Source organism: Schistocerca serialis, chromosome 9, assembly GCF_023864345.2.
Source record: "Schistocerca serialis cubense isolate TAMUIC-IGC-003099 chromosome 9, iqSchSeri2.2, whole genome shotgun sequence".
Classification (NCBI taxonomy): Eukaryota; Metazoa; Arthropoda; class Insecta; order Orthoptera; family Acrididae; genus Schistocerca; species Schistocerca serialis.
Window position 1 is genome coordinate 525800950 of NC_064646.1, and position 13100 is coordinate 525814049.

Here is a 13100-nt window from a genome sequence, read left to right on the forward strand (position 1 = left end):
TACACATTGACGTTGAAACACTGAAATTAAATCGGAATTGAATACAAAACTCACAATGCCACCTTAAGTGCAAGAAGAGTGAGACTTCTTAGAGTCTGTGCTTTGATCCTTTCCTGTGAGACCAGTATTAGTTTCCGATACACCACTGCAGGTTCTATGTATTCCTTGGACATTAACATTGACGATGAAACACAGATATCTCATCGGTACTAAATGCAAAAGGCACAATGCCGCTTTAAGTGCAAGAAGAGTGTGACTTCTTAGAGTCTGTGCTTTGGTCCTTTCCTGAGAGACCAGTATTAGTTTCCGACACACCACTGCAGGTTCAATGTACTCCGTGGACCTTCACATTGACGATGAAACACAGAAATCGCGTCGGAATTAAATACAAAAGCCACAATGCTGCCATAAATATAAGAATAGAGACTCCTCTTACAGTCGGTGTTTTGAGCATTCCCTGTGAGACCAGTATTAGTTTCTGACACACCACTGCAGGTTCACTGTATTCCTTGGACATACACATTGACGATAAACCACTGAAATTACATCGGAATTAAATACAAAAGGCGCAGTGCCACCTTAAGTGCAAGAAGAGTGAGACTTCTTAGAATCTGTGCATTGATCCTATCTGTGAGACCAGTATTAGTTTCCGATACACCACTGCAGCTTCAATGTTTTCCTTGGACATACTCATTGACGATGAAACACAGAAATCGCATAGGAATTAAATACAAAAGGCACAATGCTACCTTAAGTACAAGAACAGAGACTCTTCTTACAGTCGGCGATTTCAGCATTCCCTGTGAGACCAGTATAAGTTTCCGACACACCACTGCAGGTTCAGTGTATTCCTTGGACCTTCACATTGACGATGAAATTCAGAAATCGCGTCGGAATTAAGTAAAAAAGGCACAATGCAGCCTTAAGTCCAAGAATAGAGACTCTTCTTACAGTCACTGTTTTGAGCATTCCCTGTGAGACCAGTATTAGTTTCCGATACACCACTGCAGGTTCAATGTAGTCCATGGACATACACATTGACGATAAAACACTGAAATTAGATCGGAATTAAATACAAAAGGCATAAAGCCGCTTTAAGTGCAAGAAGAGTGAGACATCTTGGAGTCTGTGCTTTGATCCTTTCCTGAGAGACCAGTATTAGTTTACGATATACCACTGCAGGTTCAATGTATTCCTTGAACCTTCACATTGACGATTAAACACAGAAATCGCATCGGAATTAAATACAAACGGCACAATGCCGCCTTAAGTGCTAGAAGAGTGAGAGTTATTAGAGCCTGTGCTTTGTTCCTTTCCTGTGAGACCAGTATTAGTTTCCGATACACCACTGCAGGTTCAATGTATTCCTTGGACCTTCACATCGACGATGGAACACAGAATTCGCATCGGAAATAAATACAAAAGGCACAATGCCGCCTTAAGTACAAGAATACAGACTCTTCTTACAGTCGGTGCTTTGAGCTTTCCCTGTGAGACCAGTATTAGTTTCCGATACACTGCTGCAGTTTCAATGTATTCCTTGGACATACACAAATGTATTAATTGGACATACACACTGACGATGAACTACTGAAATTAGATCGGAATTAAATACAAATGGCACAATGCCGCCTTAAGTGCAAGAAGAGTGGGACTTCATAGAGTCTGTGCTTTGATTCTTTCCATTGAGACCAGTATTAGTTTCCGATACACCACTGCAGGTTCAATGTACTCCTTGGACATACACATTGACGATGAAACACTGAAATTAAATCGGAATTGAATACAAAACTCACAATGCCGCCTTAAGTGCAAGATGAGTGAGACTTCTTAGAGTCTGTGCTTTGATTCTTTCCATTGAGACCAGTATTAGTTTCCGATACACCACTGCAGGTTCAATGTATTCCTAGGACACACACATTGACGAAAAACCACTGAAATTACATCGGAATTAAACACAAAGGGCGCAGTGCCGCCTTAAGTGCAAGAAGAGTGAGACTTCTTAGAATCTGTGCTTTGATCCTTTCCTGTGAGACTAGTATTAGTTTCCGATACTCCACTGCAGGGTCAATGTATTCCTTAGACCTTCACATTGACGATGAAACACAGAAATCGCATCGGAATTAAATACAAAAAGCACAATGCCGCATTAAGTGCAAGAAGAGTGACACTTCTTAGAGTCTGTGCTTTGATCCTTTCCTGTGAGACCAGTATTAGTTTCCGATACACCACTGCAGGTTCAATGTACTCCTTGGACATACACATTGACGATGAAACACAGAAATCACATCGGAATTAAATACAAAAGCCACAATGCCGCCTTAAGTGCAAGAAGAGTGAGACTTCATAGAGTCAGTGCTTTGATCCGCTCCTGTGAGACCAGTATTAGTTTCCGGTACACCACTGCAGGTTCAATGTATTCCATGGACCTTCACACTGACGATGAAACACAGAAATCGCATCGGAATTAAATACAAAAGGCACAATGCCGCTTTAAGTGCAAGAAGAGTGAGACATCTTAGAGTCTGTGCATTGATCCTTTCCTGTGAGACCAGTATTAGTTTCCGATACTCCACTGCAGGTTCAAAGAATTCCTTGGACCTTCACATTGACGATGAAACACAGAAATCGCATCGGAATTAAATACAAAAGGCACAATGCCTCCTTATGTACAAGAAGAGTGAGACTTCTTAGAGTCTGTGCTTTGATCATTTCCTGTGAGACCGGTATTAGTTTCTGATACACCACTGCAGGTTCAATGTATTCCTTGGACCTTCACATTGACGATGAAACACAGAAATCGCATCGGAATTAAATACAAAAGGCACAATGCCGCTTTAAGTGCAAGAAGAGTGAGACATCTTAGAGTCTGTGCATTGATCCTTTCCTGTGAGACCAGTATTAGTTTCCGATACTCCACTGCAGGTTCAAAGTATTCCTTGGACCTTCACATTGACGATGAAACACAGAAATCGCATCGGAATTAAATACAAAAGGCACAATGCCTCCTTATGTACAAGAAGAGTGAGACTTCTTAGAGTCTGTGCTTTGATCATTTCCTGTGAGACCGGTATTAGTTTCTGATACACCACTGCAGGTTCAATGTATTCCTTGGACCTCCACATTGACGATGAAACACAGAAATCGCATCGGAATTAATTACAAAAGGCACAATGCCGCCTTAAGTACAAGAATAGAGACTCTTCATACAGTCGGTGATTTGAGCTTTCCCTCTGAGACCAGTATTAGTTTTCGATGCACCACTGCAGGTTCAATGTACTCCTTGGACATACACATTGACGATGAAACACAGAAATCGCATCGGAATTAAATACAAAAGCCACAATGCCGCCTTAAGTGCAAGAATTGTGAGACTTCATAGAGTCTGTGCTTTGATCCGCTCCTGTAAGACCAGTATTAGTTTCCGATACACCACTGCAGGTTCAATGTATTCCTTCGACCTTCACATTGACGATAAAACACAGAAATCACATCGGAATTAAATACAAAAGGCACAATGCCGACTTATGTATAAGAGTAGAGACTCTTCTTACAGTCGGTGTTTTGAGCATTCCCTGTGAGACCAGTATTAGTTTCCGATACACCACTGCAGGTTCAATGTATTCCTTGGACCTTCACATTGACGATGAAACACAGAAATCGCATCGGAATTAAGTACAATAGGCACAATGCCGCCTTAATTATATGAATAGAGACTCTTCCTACAGTCGGTGTTTTGAGCATTCCCTGTGAGACCAGTATCAGTTTTTGACACACCACTGCAGGTTCAATGTATTCCTTGGACATACACATTGACGATGGAACACTGAAATTAAATCGGAATAGAATACAAAACACACAATGCCGCATTAAGTGCAAGAAGAGTGAGACATCTTAGAGTCTGTGCTTTGATCCTTGCCTGTGAGACCAGTATTAGTTTCCGATACACCACTGCAGGTTCAATGTATCCCTTGGACCTTCACATTGACGATGAAACACAGAAATCGCATCGGAATTAAATACAAAAGGCACAATGCCGCCTTAAGTGCAAGAAGAGAGAGACTTCTTAGAGTCTGTGCTGTGATCCTTTCCTGTAAGACCAGTATTAGTTTCCGATACTCCACTGCAGATTCAATGTATTCATTGGACCTTGACATTGACGATGAAACACAGAAATAGCACCGGAATTAAATACAAAAGGCACAATGCAGCCTTAAGTACAAGAACAGAGACTCTTCTTACACCCGGTGCTTGGAGCATTCCCTGTGAGACCAGTATTAGTTTCCGATACACCACTGCAGGTTCAATGTATTCCTTGGACATACACGTTAATGATGAAACACTGAAATTAGATCGGTATTACATACAAAAGGCACAATGCCGCCTTAAGTGCAAGAAGAGTGTGACTTCTTAGAGGCTGTGCTTTGATCCTTTCCTGAGAGACCAGTATTAGTTTCCGATACACCATTGCAGGTTCAATGTACTCCTTGGACCTTCACATTGACGATGAAACACAGATATCGCGTCGGAATTAAATACAAAAGGCACAATGAATAAAGGCACATTTGCATGCCGAGCGTGAGTTTCCTCGGAAACGCGAGATATTAATTAAATAAATAATCAGTGACAAATAAATAAAGCCTATGGCACACAACTGCAGCGCTGTGTCGCTGATAAAACAAAAGTACATTTTCGTTAGTCGTATGTTTGATTAAAAAAAAAAAGGAAGAGCTCTCGTTGAAGTGGTGCGAGAAGCACGTATTTTAGTTTATTGTCTGGCACACCGCCATATTTCATGATATAGAAAATTGCAACCATACTAGGCACTCGATTCTGTAAAGAATTTATATTTATAAAAGTAAATAGGATTATGAACTGTAGGCTTATTCATTGAATATATCTGATTTAACTAACTGTGTAATTTTTTGTTTAGTAGACAATCACCTCTGTACGACGTTTTGGCATGGCTGGCAAATTATTGTAATATTGAGATTTAGATTATGAGTCAGCACCTACCGCAGCAGTCTTTGGAAACGATTTAATTACGAAGTCCGATTATTTCAGTTTTATTTCACGGTCAACTACGAGTAACATTGCCTTTACGAAAAAGCCATTGTCAAGCGTCTGATACCGAATAATCAAAACCTGACGACTCATAGGAGAGCCAATCAGACAGATAAAAATAATTAATATTTTATTTTATTTTATTTTATTTTATTTATTTTATAAATGCCACCTTAAGGTCAAGAAGAGTGTGACTTCTTAGAGGCTGGGCTTTGGTCCTTTCCTGTGAGACCAGTAATAGTTTCCGATACACCACTGCAGGTTCAATGTACTCCTCGGACCTTCACATTGACGATGAAACACAGAAATCGCGTCGGAATTAAATACAAAAGGCACAATGCGGCCTTAAGTGTATGAATAGAGACTCTTCTTACAGTCGATGTTTTGAGCATTCCCTGTGAGACCAGTATTAGTTTCTGACACACCACTGCAGGTACAATGTACTCCTTGGACATACACATTGACGATGAAACACAGGAATCGCATCGGAATTAAATACAAAAGGCACAATGCCGCCTTAAGTGCAAGAGGAGTGTGACTTCTTAGAGTCTGTGCTTTGATCCTTTCCTGTGAGACCAGTATAAGTTTCCGATACACCACTGCAGGTTCAATGTACTCCTTGGACATTAACATTGACGATGAAACACAGATATCTCATCGGTACTAAATACAAAGGGCACAATGCCGCTTTAAGTGCAAGAAGAGTGTGACTTCTTAGAGTCTGTGCTTTGGTCCTTTCCTGAGAGACCAGTATTAGTTTCCGACACACCACTGCAGGTTCAATGTACTCCTTGGACCTTCACATTGACGATGAAACACAGAAATCGCGTCGGAATTAAATACAAAAGCCACAATGCTGCCATAAATATAAGAATAGAGACTCCTCTTACAGTCGGTGTTTTGAGCATTCCCTGTGAGACCAGTATTAGTTTCTGACACACCACTGCAGGTTCACTGTATTCCTTGGACATACACATTGACGATAAACCACTGAAATTACATCGGAATTAAATACAAAAGGCGCAGTGCCACCTTAAGTGCAAGAAGAGTGAGACTTCTTAGAGTCTGTGCATTGATCCTATCTGTGAGACCAGTATTAGTTTCCGATACACCACTGCAGGTTCAATATTTTCCTTGGACATACTCATTGACGATGAAACACAGAAATCGCATAGGAATTAAATACAAAAGGCACAATGCTACCTTAAGTACAAGAACAGAGACTCTTCTTACAGTCGGCGCTTTCAGCATTCCCTGTGAGACCAGTATAAGTTTCCGACACACCACTGCAGGTTCAGTGTATTCCTTGGACCTTCACATTGACGATGAAATTCAGAAATCGCGTCGGAATTAAGTAAAAAAGGCACAATGCAGCCTTAAGTACAAGAATAGAGACTCTTCTTACAGTCACTGTTTTGAGCATTCCCTGTGAGAACAGTATTAGTTTCTGACACACCACTGCAGGTTCAATGTATTCCTTGGACATACACATTGACGATGAAACACTGAAATTAAATCGGAATTGAATACAAAACTCACAATGCCGCCTTAAGTGCAAGATGAGTGAGACTTCTTAGAGTCTGTGCTTTGATTCTTTCCATTGAGACCAGTATTAGTTTCCGATACACCACTGCAGGTTCAATGTATTCCTAGGACACACACATTGACGAAAAACCACTGAAATTACATCGGAATTAAACACAAAAGGCGCAGTGCCGCCTTAAGTGCATGAAGAGTGAGACTTCTTAGAATCTGTGCTTTGATCCTTTCCTGTGAGACCAGTATTACTTTCCGATACTCCACTGCAGGGTCAATGTATTTCTTAGACCTTCACATTGACGATGAAACACAGAAATCGCATCGGAATTAAATACAAAAAGCACAATGCCGCATTAAGTGCAAGAAGAGTGACACTTCTTAGAGTCTGTGCTTTGATCCTTTCCTGTGAGACCAGTATAAGTTCCCGATACACCACTGCAGGTTCAATGTACTCCTTGGACATACACATTGACGATGAAACACAGAAATCACATCGGAATTAAATACAAAAGCCACAATGCCGCCTTAAGTGCAAGAAGAGTGAGACTTCATAGAGTCTGTGCTTTGAACCGCTCCTGTGAGACCAGTATTAGTTTCCGGTACACCACTGCAGAATCAATGTATTCCATGGACCTTCACATTGACGTGAAACACAGAAATCGCATCGCAATTAAATACAAAAGGCACAATGCCGCTTTAAGTGCAAGAAGAGTGAGACATCTTAGAGTCTGTACATTGATCCTTTCCTGTGAGACCAGTATTAGTTTCCGATACTCCACTGCAGGTTCAAAGTATTCCTTGGACCTTCACATTGACGATGAAACACAGAAATCGCATCGGAATTAAATACAAAAGGCTCAATGCCTCCTTATGTACAAGAAGAGTGAGACTTCTTAGAGTCTGTGCTTTGATCCTTTCCTGCGAGACCAGTATTAGTTTCCGATACACCACTGAGGTTCAATGTATTCCTTGGACATTCACATTGACGATGAAACACAGAAATCGCATCGGAATTAATTACAAAAGGCACAATGCCGCCTTAAGTACAAGAATAGAGACTCTTCATACAGTCGGTGATTTGAGCTTTCCCTCTGAGACCAGTATTAGTTTCCGATACACCACTGCAGGTTCAATGTACTCCTTGGACATACACATTGACGATGAATCACAGAAATCGGATCGGAATTAAATACAAAAGGCACAATGCCACCTTAAGTGCAAGAGGCGTGTGACTTCTTACAGTCTGTGTTTGATCCTTTCCTGTGAGACCAGTATCCGTTTCCGATATACCACTGCTGATTCAATGTGTTCCTTGGACCTTCACATTGACGATGAAACACAGAAATCGCATCGGAATTAAATACAAAAGGCACAATGCCGCCTTAAGTGCGAGAAGAATGAGACTTCTTAGAGTCTGTGCTTTGATCCTTTCCTGTGAGGCCAGTATTAGTTTCCGATACACCACTGCCGGTTCAATGTATTCCTTGGATCTTCACATTGACGATGAAACACAGAAGTCGCATCGGAATTAAATGCAAAAGGCACAACGTCGCCTTAAGTACAAGAATAGAGACTCTTCTTACAGTCGATGCTTTGAGCTTTCCCTGTGAGACCAGTATTAGTTTCCGATACACCACTGCAGGTTCAATGTATTCCTTGGGCATATTAATTGACGATGAAACACTGAAATTAAATCGGAATTGAATACAAAACACACAATGCCGCCTTATGTGCAAGAAGAGTGAGACTTCTTAGAGTCTGTGCTTTCATACTTTCTGTGAGACCAGTATTAGTTTCCGATACTCCACTGCATGGTCAATGTATTCCTTGGACCTTCACATTGTCGATGAAACACAGAAATCGCATCGGTATAAAATGCAAAATTCACAATGCCGCCTTAAGTGCAAGAATAGTGTGACTTCATAGAGTCTGTGCTTTGATCCTTTCCTGTGAGACCAGTATTAGTTTCCGATACATCACTGCAGGTTAAATGTACTCCTTGGACCTTCACATTGACGATGAAACACAGAAATCGCGTTGGAATTAAATACAAAAGGCACAATGCCGCCTTAAGTATAAGAATAGAGACTCTTCTTACAGTCGGTGCTTTGAGCATTCCCTGTGAGACCAGTATTAGTTTCTGACACACCACTGCAGGTACAATGTACTCCTTGGACATACACATTGAAAATGAAACACTGAAATTATATGGGAATTGAATACAAAACTCACAATGCCGCCTTAAGTGCAAGAAGAGTGAGGCTTCTTAGAGTCTGTGAATTGATAATTTCCTGTGAGACCAGTATTAGTTTCCGATACACCACTGCAGGTTCAATGTATTTGTTGGACATTCACATTGACGATGCAACACAGAAATCGCATCGGAATTAAATACAAAAGGCACAACGCCGCCTTAAGTGCAAGAGGCGTGTGACTTCTTAGAGTCTGTGTTTGATCCTTTCCTGTGAGACCAGTATCCGTTTCCGATATACCACTGCAGATTCAATGTGTTCCTTGGACCTTCACATTGACGATGATGCACAGAAATCGCATCGGAATTAAATACAAAAGGCACAATGCCGCCTTAAGTGCGAGAAGAATGAGACTTCTTAGAGTCTGTGCTTTGATCCTTTCCTGTGAGGCCAGTATTAGTTTCCGATACACCACTGCCGGTTCAATGTATTCCTTGGATCTTCACATTGACGATGAAACACAGAAGTCGCATCGGAATTAAATGCAAAAGGCACAATGTCGCCTTAAGTACAAGAATAGAGACTCTTCTTACAGTCGGTGCTTTGAGCTTTCCCTGTGAGACCAGCATTAGTTTCCGATACACCACTGCAGGTTCAATGTATTCCTAGGACATACACATTGACGATAAACCACTGAAATTACATCGGAATTAAATACAAAAGGCGCAGTGCCACCTTAAGGGCAAGAAGAGTGAGACTTCTAAGAGTCTGTGCTTTGTTCCTCTCCTGTGAGACCAGTATTAGTTTCCGATACACCACTGCAAGTTCAATGTATTCCTTGGACCTTCACATTGATGATGAAACACAGAAATCGCATCGCAATTTAATACAAAAGGCACAATTCCGCCTTAAGTACAAGAATAGTGACTCTTCTTACAGTCGCTGCTTTGAGCATTCCCTGTGGGACCAGTATTAGTTTCCTATACACCACTGCAGGGTCAATGTATTCCTTGGACACACACGTGACGATGAAACACTGAAATTAGATCGGAATTAAATACAAAAGGCACAATGCAACTTAAGTGAAAGAAGAGTGAGACTTCTTACAGTCTGTGCTTCGATCCTGTCCTGTGAACCAGTATTAGTTTCCGATACACCACTGCAGGTTCAATGTATTCATTGGACCTTCACATTGATGATGAAACACAGAAATCGCATCGCAATTAAATACAAAAGGCACAATGCCGCCTTAAGTACAAGAATAGAGACTCTTCTTACAGTCGGTGCTTTGATCAATTCCTATGAGACCAGCATTAGTTTCTGATACATCACTGCAGGTTCAATGTATTCCTTCGACCTTCACATTCACGATGAATCACAGAAATCGGATCGGAATTAAATACAAAAGCCACAATGCCGCCTTAAGTGCAAGAAGAGTGAGACATCTTAGAGTCCGTGCTTTGATCCTCGCCTGTGAGACCAGTATTAGTTTCCGATACACCACTGCAGGTTCAATGTATTCCTTGGACCTTCACATTGACGATGAAACAAAGAAATCGCATCGGAATTAAATACAAAAGGCACAATGCCGCCTTAAGTACTAGAGCAGAGACTCTTCTTACACCCGGTGCTTTAAGCATTACCTGTGAGACCAGTATTAGTTTCCGATACACCACTGCAGGTTCAATGTATTCCTTGGACATACACGTTGACGATGAAACACTGAAATTAGATCGGAATTAAATACAAAAGGCACGATGCCGCATTAAGTGCAAGAAGAGTGACACTCCTTAGAGTCTGTGCTTTGATCGTTTCCTGTGAGACCAGTATTAGCTTCCGATAAACCACTGCAGGTTCAATGTATTCCTTGGACCGTCACATTGACAATGAAATACAGAAATCACATCGGAGATAAATCCAAAGGCACAATGCCGCCTTAAGTGCAAGAAGAGCGAGACTTCTTAGAGTCTGTGCTTTGATCCCTTCCTGTGAGACCAGTATTAGTATCCGTCACACCACTGCTGGTTCAATGTACTCCTTGGACCCTCACATTGACGATGAAACACAGAAATCGCGTCGCAATTAAATACAAAAGGCATAATGCCGCCTTAAATACAAGAATAGAGACTCATCTTACAGTCGGTGCTTTGAGCATTCCCTGTGAGACCAGTATTAGTTTCCGATACACCACTGCAGGTTCAATGTATTCCTAGGACATACACATTGACGATAAACCACTGTAATTACATCGGAATTAAATACAAAAGGCGCAATGCCGCCTTAAATGCAAGAAGAGTGAGACTTTTTAGAGTCTGTGCTTTGATCCTTCCCTGTGAGACCAGTATTAGTTTCCGATACACCACTGCAGGTTCAATGTATTCATTGGACCTTCTCATTGATGATGAAACACAGAAACCGCAGCGAATTAAATACAAAAGGCACAATGCCGCCTTAAGTACAAGAATAGAGACTCTTCTTACAGTCGGTGCTTTGATCCTTTCCTATGAGACCAGTATTAGTTTCCGATTCATCACTGCAGGTTCTATGTATACCATCGACCTTCACATTCACGATGAAACACAGAAATCGCATCGGAATTAAATACAAAAGGCAAAATGCCGCCTTAAGTACAAGAATAGAGACTCTTCTTAAAGTCGGTGCTTTGAGCATTCGCTGTGAGACAAGTCTTAGTTACCGATACACCACTGCAGGTTCAATGTATTCCTAGGACATACACGTTGCCGATGAACCACTGAAATTACATCGGAATTAAATACAAAAGGCGCAATGCCGCCTTAAATGCAAGAAGAGTGAGACTTTTTAGAGTCTGTGCTTTGATCCTTTCCTGTGAGACCAGTATTAGTTTCCGATACACCACTGCAGGGTCAATTTGTGCCTTGGACCTTCACATTGACGATGAAACACAGATATCGCGTCGCAATTATATACAAAAGGCACAATGCCGCCTTAAGTACAAGAATAGAGACTCTTCTTACAGACGGTGTTTTGAGCATTTTCTGTGAGACCAGTATTAGTTTCCAATACACCACTGCAGGTTCCATGAATTTCTTGGACGTACACGTTGATGATGAAACACTGAAATTAGATCGGAATTAAATACAATAGGCACAATGCCGCCTTAAGTGCAAGAAGAATGAGACTTCTTAGAGTCTGTGCTTTGATCCCTTCCTGTGAGACCAGTATTAGTATCCGTCACACCACTGCAGGTTCAATGTACTAATTGGACCCTCACATTGACGATGAAACACAGAAATCGCGTCGCAATTATATACAAAAGGCACAATGCCGCCTTAAATATAAGAATAGAGACTCCTCTTACAGTCGCTGTTTTGAGCATTCCCTGTGAGACCAGTATTAGTTTCTGACACACCACTGCAGGTTCAATGTATTCCTTGGACATACATATTGACGATGAAACACTGAAATTAAATCGGAATCGAATACAAAACTCACAATGCCGCCTTAAGTGCAAGAAGAGTGAGACTTCTTAGAGTCTGTGCTTTGATCCTTTCCTGTGAGACCAGTATTAGTTTCCGATACTCCACTGCAGGGTCAATGTATTTCTTGGACCTTCACATAGACGATGAAACACAGAAATCGCATCGGAATTAAATACAAAAGGCACAATGCCTCATTAAGTGCAAGTAGAGTGACACTTCTTACAGTCAGTGCTTTGATCCTTTCCTGTGAGACCAGTATTAGTTTCCGACAAACCACTGCAGGTTCAATGTATTCCTTGGACCTTCACATTGACGATGAAACACAGAAATCACATCGTAATTAAATACAAAAAGCACAATGCCGCCTTAAGTACAAGAATGGAGACTCTTCTTACAGTCGGTGCTTTGAGCATTCCCTGTGAGACCAGTATTAGTTTCCTATACACCACTGCAGGTTCAATGTATTCCTTGGACACACACAATGACGATGAAACCCTGAAATTAGATCGGAATTAAATACAAAAGGCACAATGAAACTTAAGTGCAAGAAGAGTGAGACTTCTTAGAGTCTGTGCTTTGTTCCTTTCCTGTGAACCAGTATTAGTTTCCGATACACCACTGCAGGTTCAATGTATTCATTGGACCTTCACATTGATGATGAAACACAGATATCGCATCGCAATTAAATACAAAAAGCACAATGCCGCCTTAAGTACAAGAATAGAGACTCTTCTTACAGTCGGTGCTTTGATCCTTTCCTATGAGACCAGTATTAGTTTCCGATACATCACTGCAGGGTCTATGTATTCCTTCGACATTCACATTCACGATGAAACACAGAAAT